The sequence below is a fragment of the Triticum aestivum genome, chromosome 5D, assembly GCF_018294505.1.
Source record: "Triticum aestivum cultivar Chinese Spring chromosome 5D, IWGSC CS RefSeq v2.1, whole genome shotgun sequence".
Taxonomy (NCBI): Eukaryota; Viridiplantae; Streptophyta; class Magnoliopsida; order Poales; family Poaceae; genus Triticum; species Triticum aestivum.
Genome location: NC_057808.1, coordinates 255,967,505 through 255,976,268, shown reverse-complemented (window position 1 = coordinate 255,976,268; position 8,764 = coordinate 255,967,505).

Sequence of the window (8,764 nt, the reverse complement as noted above, 5' to 3'; positions counted from 1 at the left end):
CACAAAACTATCTGTTACCGATAATTTGAGTGCCTGCAGAAAATACCTTGCTGAAAATAGCTTGTCATTTCCTTCTGCTCCTCGTTGGGTTCGACACTCTTACTTATCTAAAGGACAACGATTGATCCCCTATACTTGTGGGTCATCAAGACTCTTTTTTGGCGCCATTGCCGGGGAGTGAAGCACCTTTGGTGAGTGGAATTGGTAAGGAAAAAATTTATATTACGTGCTAAAATTTACTATCACTTGTTACTATGGAAAGTCATCCGTTGAGGGGCTTGTTTGGGGTATCTTTGATATGTCTCCAACGTATCTATAATTTTTGATTGTTCCATGATGTTATATTATCATTCTTGGATGTTTTACAATCATTTTATAGCAAATTTATATCATTTTTTGGGACTAACCTATTGACATAGTGCCCAGTGTCAGTTGCTATTTTTTGCTTGTTTTTACATCGCAGAAAATCAATACCAAACGGAGTCCAAACGCAGCGAATTTTTTTGGAGATTTTTTCTGGACCAGAAGACACTTGTTGGGCCAAAGAAGTACCAGAGGGGTGCCCCAAGGGGGGCACAACCTACCTAGGCATGCCAGGTGCCCTCTGGTGAGTTGTGCCCACCTCGGTGGCCTCCCGCACCACCTCTTCGCCCTATAAATACCCAAATATTCCAGAAACCCTAGGGGAGTCAACAAAACACAATTCCAGCCACCGCAAGTTCCAGAACCACGAGATCCAATCTAGACACCATCACGGAGGGGTTCATCATCCTCATTGGTGCCTCTCCGATGATGCTTGAGTAGTTCATTGTAAACCTACGGGTCCGTAGGCAATAGCTAGATGGATTTCTCTCTCTCTTTTGGTTCTCAATACAATGGTCTCTTGGAGATCTATTTGATGTAACTCTTTTTTGTGGTGTGTTTGTTGGGATCCGATGAACTTTGAGTTTATGATCAGATCTATTTAATCCATGAAAGTTATTTGAGTTTTAATCTCTTATATGCATGATTATTTATAGCCTCGTATTTCTTTTTTGAATCTTTGGTTTTGTTAGGCCGACTAGATCATTTTTTCTTGCCATGGGAAGAGCTGCTTTGTGATGGGTTCGATCATGTGGTGTTCTTTCCCAGTGATAGAAGGGGCAGCAAGACACGTATTATTCACTGCTATTAAGGATAACAAGATGGGGTCTATTCCTACATGAATAGATCTTGTCTACATCATGTCATCGTTCTTATTGCATTACTCCATTTCTCCATGAACTTAATACACTAGATGCATGCTGGATAGCGATCGATGTGTGGAGTGATAGTAGTAGATGCAGGTAGGAGTCGGTCTACTAATCTTGGACGTGAGGCCTATATATTGATCATTGCCTGGATATTGTCATAATTATTTGAGGTTCTATCAATTGCCCAACAGTAATTTGTTTACCCACCGTGTGCTATTTCTTGAGAGAAGCCACTAGTGAAATCTATGGCCCCCGGGTCTATTCTTTATCATATTTGCTTTGAGATCTATTTTTATTTGCTTTTGTTTTCAGATATATTATTCCAAAAACCCAAAAAATACCTTGTTGCACTTTTTATTTGCATCTTTTATTTCGCGTTTATTCAAGATCTATTTATCCAATCTATCACAATTTTATCCCGTCAACTTGACAAGTTCCTAGCCGTTACCTGTAAGAGGGATTGACAACCCCTCATAAGCGTCGGGTTGCAAGTATTTGTTCTTTGTGTGCAGGTACCATTTACATAGTGTTGCTTCGTTCTCCTACTAGATTGATACATTGGTTTCATAACTGAGGGAAATACCTACCGTAGTTGTGCTGCATCATCCCTTCCTCTTTGGGGAAATGCCGACATAGTTCAAGCGACATCAATCTTCACCTCGACCGGAAGAGCAAAGAGTTGCTCCTCAACCTACTGCATCTACTGAAAATATTTATTATGAAATTCCTTCGGGTATGATAGAGAAACTGCTAGCTAATCCTTATGTAGGAGATGGAACATTACATCCTGATATGCATCTAATCTATGTGGATGAAGTTTGTGGATTATTTAAGCTTGTAGGTTTGCCCGAAGATGAAGTCGAGAAGAAGGTATTCCCTTTAACTTTGAAGGGAAAGGCATTGGCATGGTATAGGCTATGTGATGACATTGGAGCTTGGAATTACAACCGATTGAAATTGGAATTTCATTAGAAGGTTTATCCTATGCATCTAGTTCATCGTGTTCAGAATTATATATATAATTTTTGGCCTCATGAAGGAGAAATTATCACTCAAGCTTGGGGGAGGCTTAAGTCAATGTTATATTCATGCCCCAATCATGAGCTCTCAAGAGAAATTATTATTCATAATTTTTATGCTCGGCTTTCTCGTAATCATCAATCCATGCTTGATATTTCTTGTACTGGTTCTTTTATGAAGAAGACTATTGAATTCCGATGGGATCTTTTGGAAAGAATTAAACACAACTCTGAAAATTGGGAGCTCGACGAAGGTAAGGAGTCAGGTATGAATCTCGAGTTTGATTGTGTTAAATCTTTTATGGATACCAATGCCTTTCGTGAATTTAGCACTAAATATGGACTTGACTCTGAGATAGTAGCTTCTTTCTGTGAATCATTTGCTACTCATGTTGATCTCCCTAAGGAGAAGTGGTTTAAATATCATCCTCCCATTGAAGTAAAAATAGTAGAACCCATTGAAGCTAGAGAAGAAACCACCACTTATAATGTTGACCCTATTATTCCTACTGCTTACATTGAGAAACCACCTTTTCCTGTTAGGATAAAGAACATGCTAAAGCTTCAGCTGTGGTTCGTAAGAGTTATACTATAACACCTACACTCCCTGAACAAATTAAAGTTGAACCTTATATTGCTATGGTTAAAGATCTCTTGGCTGAAAATATTGATGGCCATGTTATTTATTTCAGTGATGAAGCTACTAGAATTGCTAAACCCGATGAAAAAGATAACATAGAACTGTAGTTGGCATGCCTGTTGTCTCTGTTAAAATAGGAGATAATTGTTATCATGGCTTATGTGATTTGGGTGCTAGTGTGAGTGCTATCCCATTTACTTTATATCAAGAAATTATGAATGATATTTCACCTGCTGAAATGGAAGATATTGATGTTACTACTCCCTCCGTTCCAAAATAGATGACTCAACTTTGTATTAATTTTAGTACAAAATTAGTATAAAGTTGGGTCATCTATTTTGGAACGGAGGGAGTATTAAGCTTTCTAATAGAGATACTATTACACCAGTAGGGATTGTTAGAGATGTTGAAGTCTTGTGTGGGAAAATAAAATACCCTACTGATTTTCTAGTTCTTGGTTCCCCAAAAGATGATTTTTGTCCCATTATATTTGGTAGACCTTTCTTGAACACCGTTAATGCTAAGATAGATTGTGAGAAAGAAACTGTAAGTGTAAGTTTTGAGGATGTGTCTCATGAATTTAATTTCTCCAAATTCCGTAGACAACCTCGTGATAAAGAATTACCTAATAAGGATGAAATTATTGGTCTTAGTTCTATTATTGTTCCTCCTACAGATCCTCTAGAACAATACTTGCTAGACAATGAAAATCACATGTTTATGAATGAAAGAAACGAAATAGATGAGATATTCTTTTAAAAAATGCCTGTCTTGAAACATTATTTGCCTGTTGAGACTCCTGGAGATCCTCTTCCACCCAAGAGTGATCCCGTGTTCGATCTCAAACAATTTCCTAATACTTTGAAATATGCTTATCTTGATGAAAATAAGATATTTCCTGTTATTATTAGTGCTACCCTTTCAGAGCATGAAGAAAAGAGATTATTGAAAACTCCGAGGAAGCACCGAGCCGCTATTGGATATACTCTTGATGATCTTAAGGGCATTAGTCGCACTCTATGTCAGCATAAAATTAATATGGAACCTGATGCTAAACCCGTTGTTGATCACCAACGAGGGTTAAATCCAAAGTTGAAAGAAGTGGTAAGAAATGAAATATTGAAGCTTCTAGAAGCAGGTATAATTTATCCTATTGCTGATAGTAGATGGGTAAGTCATGTTCATTGTGTCCTTAAGAAGGGAGGTATTACTGTGGTCCCTAATGATAAAAATGAATTGATTCCACAAAGAACTGTTACAGTTTATAGAATGGTAATTGATTTTAGAAAACTAAACAAAGCTATTAGGAAAGATCATTATTCTTTACCTTTCATTCATAAAATGCTAGAAAGACTATCAAAACACACACACTTTTGCTTTCTAGACGGTTACTCTGGTTTTTCCCAAATACCTGTGTCATAACAGGATCAAGAAAAACTACTTTTACATGCCCTTTTGGTACTTTTTCCTATAGACGTATGCCTTTTGGTTTATGCAATGCACCTGCTACCTTTTAAAGATGTATGACTGCTATATTCTCTGACTTTTGTGACAAGATTGTTGAGGTTTTCATGGATAATTTTTTCATTTACGGAACTTCTTTTGATGATTGCTTAAGCAACCTTGATCGAGTTTTGTAGAGATGTGAATAAACTAATCTTGTCTTGAATTGGGAGAAGTGCCACTTTATGGTTAATGAAGGTATTGTCTTGGGGCATAAAATCCCCGAAAGAGGTATTGAAGTTGATAAAGCTAAAGTTGATGCAATTGAAAAAATGCCATGTCCTAAAAATATCAAAGGTATAAGAAGTTTCCTTGGTCATGCTGGTTTCTATAGGAGATTTATTAAAGACTTCTTCAAAATTTCTAGGCCTCTCACTAATCTTTTGCAAAAATATGTTCCATTTGTTTTTGATGATGATTGTTTAGAAGCCTTCGAAATACTTAAGAAAATCTTAATTTCTGCACCTATTGTTCAACCGCCTGATTGGAACCTACCCTTTGAAATTATGTGTGATGCTAGTGGTTATGCTGTTGGTGCTGTTCTAGGACAAGAGTTGATAAGAAATTAAATGTTATCCATTATGCTAGTAAAACTCTAGAAGTGCTCAAAGAAATTATGCTACTACTGAAAAAGAATTTTTAGCAGTTGTGTTTGCTTGTGATAAATTCAGATCTTATATTGTTGATTCCAAAGTAATTGTTCACACAGATCATGCTACTATTAAATACCTTATGGAAAAGAAAGATGCTAAACCTAGACTCATTAGGTGGGTTCTGTTGCTACAAGAATTTGATTTACATATTACTGATAGGAAAGGGGACGAGAACCGTGTAGTAGATAACTTGTCTAGGTTAGAAAATATTCTTGATGACCCACTACCTATTGATGATAGATTTCCTGATGAACAATTAGCTGTTATAAATACTTCTCGTAGTACTCCTTGGTATGCAGACTATGCCAATTATATTGTTGCTAAATTTATACCACCTAGTTTTTCTATGATTTAAGACATTACTTATGGGATGACCCACACCTTTATAAAGGAGTAGATGGTATTATTAGACGTTGCGTACCTGAGCATGAACAGGAACAAATCCTACGCAAGTGGCACTCAGAGGCTTACGGAGGACACCATCTGGTTTTTATTGGCCTACTCTCTTCAAAGATGCTCGTAAGTTTGTCTTGTCTTGTGATGAATGTCAAAGAATTGGTAACATTAGTAGACGTCAGGAAATGCCTATGAATTATTCACTTGTTATTGAACCATTATGTATGAGGTTTTGATTATATGGGACCTTTTACATCCTCTAATGGGTATCACTACTGCAGGATGCTGCTAACGCGACACTACGATCAGAGACCCATTGACGAAACTGTGTGCGATGCAATAATCGCAAACGGTGGTGTAAAAAACCGCCAAAAAAGCTGCAAAACATTTGCGATGACGGATGCATCAAACACGGTTTAGATTTTGGTTGCATGTGCGATGCAGGGCATACGGTTCAGTTCAATGAACTGTTTGCGATGAGGAAGAAGAACGGAAACGGGCAGCCAGATGAAGGCGTGTGCGATATATGGCATACAGTTCACTTGGATTAACTATTTTTGATGAGGCGGAACAACATAAATGGGCAACTACATAAAGGTGTGTGCGATTGAGGGCATATGCTTCAGAAGGATTAACTGTTTGCGATTAGGCAACAGAACAGAAACGGTCAGCCAGATCAAAGTGTCTACGATTGATCGTATACACTTCACACGGATCAACTGTTTGCGATTAGCCACAACAAACAGAAACAGTTAGACAGATCAACGTGTGTGCGCTATACGGGCACACATTCTAATTAAAAGAAGCGTGCACGATGGTAATAACGAGTGCGCACGGTTCTTGGAACAAGACGTGTGCTGACATTGCCTATTGCGGTGCACCCTATGGTGCTAACGCCACGTATGCGGCCGAGAAAGCGTGCCCACGTTACGCCTTCCGGGAATAGTGCCGCACTTAGAACCGTCAATAAATTTTGAGCCTGCGTCCCGTCACATTCCAAATTACTGCCACGCGTTATTTAATTGCAAACCTGTTCACACGATCAAAACCTAAACGGTTTCACACTTAGGAGCGTATTAGTACTCATTTATAAATACGACTACTCCAAGATGACTGCACATTCCTCCTCAACTTCTCATCCACAAAAACAAACAAGTCATTCATCATCATTCCCTTGCGTCTGCCATGGCCAGCGTGAGTTCTGGGTCGAGAGATTGCCACCAGGGAAAGGCGAGCATGGAAGCGGAAGCACGAGAGATGTCCCGCCTCGCCGCGAAAGCAGCCGACATGTCCCGCCACGCGGCCGTAGCAGCACAGAGGTCCCACCGCGCCATCGATGCAGCAGACTGGTTCGGCTGCGCTGCGGAAGCAGAAGAGATGTCCCGCCGCGCTGTGAATGCAGCAGAGATGTCCTCCCGCGTCGCGGCGGCCTGAGAAAATGTCTCACGGGCAGGCGAGGACTCTTACAGGCGCATGCATGCGATCGTCCATAGCCAGATGGATCACATCTCCGGCTAGGCTAGGTTGCAGGACGACATGAAAGCCTCTTTTGAACAGGCTACCGGCGTCATCCGGCAACTAAATGAGAGCAATGCGAAGCTCCTGGCTGAGCGCGACCTGCTGAGTGTTGGGGAACGTAGTAATTTCAAAAAAATTCCTACGCACACACAGGATCATGGTGATGCATAGCAACGAGAGGGGAGAGTGTTGTCCACGTACCCTCATAGACCGAAAGCGGAAGCGTTAGCACAACGCGGTTGATGTAGTCGTACGTCTTCACGATCCAACCGATCAAGTACCGAACGTACGACACCTCCGAGTTCAGCACACGTTCAGCTCGATGACGTCCCTCGAACTCCGATCCAACCGAGCTTTGAGGGAGAGTTCCGTCAGCACGACGGCGTGGTGACGATGATGAAGTTCTACCAACGCAGGGCTTCGCCTAAGCACCGCTACGATATTATCGAGGTGGACTATGGTGGAGGGGGCACCGCACACGGCTAAGAGATCCAAGGGATCAATTGTTGTGTCTATGGGGTGCCCCCTGGCCACATATATAAAGGAGTGGAGGAGGGGGGAGAGGGCCGGCCCCTATGGCGCGCCCTGGAGGAGTCCTACTCCCACCGGGAGTAGGATTCCCCCCCTTCCAAGTAGTAGGAGTAGGAGTCAAGGAAAGGGAAGAGGGAAGAGAAGGAAGGAGGGGGCGCCGCCCCTCCCCCTAGTCCAATTCAGACTAGTCAATAGTGGGGGGGGGGGCGCGGCCTGCCTCTCTCTCTCTCCCCTAAAACCCAATAAGGCCCATATACTTCTTCCCCCGTATTCCCGTAACTCCCCGGTACTCTGAAAAATACCCGAACCACTCGGAACCTTTCCGATGTTCGAATATAGTCGTCCAATATATCGATCTTTACGTCTCGACCATTTCGAGACTCCTCGTCATGTCCCCGATCTCATCCGGGACTCCGAACTACCTTCGGTACATCAAATCACATAAAGTCATAATATAACCGTCATCGAACTTTAAGCGTGCGAACCCTACGGGTTCAAGAACTATGTAGACATGACCGAGACACGTCTCTGGTCAATAACCAATAGCGGAACCTGGATGCTCATATTGGATCCCACATATTCTACGAAGATCTTTATCGATCAAACCGCATAACAACATACGTTGTTCCCTTTGTCATCGGTATGTTACTTGCCCGAGATTCGATCGTCGGTAGCTCAATACCTAGTTCAATCTCGTTACCGGCAAGTCTCTTTACTCGTTCCGTAATACATCATCCCGCAACTAACTCATTAGTTGCAATGCTTGCAAGGCTTATAGTGATGTGTATTACCGAGTGGGCCCAGAGATACCTCTCCGACAATCGGAGTGACAAATCCTAATCTCGAAATACGCCAACCCAACAAGTACCTTCGGAGCCACCTGCAGAGCACCTTTATAATCACCCAGTTACGTTGTGATGTTTGGTAGCACACAAAGTGTTCCTCCGGTAAACGGGAGTTGCATAATCTCATAGTCATAGGAACATGTATAAGTCATGAAGAAAGAAATAGCAGAATACTAAACGATCGAGTGCTAAGCTAACGGAATGGATCAAGTCAATCACATCATTCGCCTAATGATGTGATCCCGTTAATAAAATGACAACTCATGTCCATGGCTAGGAAACACAACCATCTTCGATTAACGAGCTAGTCAAGTAGAGGCATACTAGTGACATTATGTTTGTCTATGTATTCACACATGTACTAAGTTTCTGGTTAATACAATTCTAGCATGAATAATAAACATTTATCATGAAATAAGGAAATAAA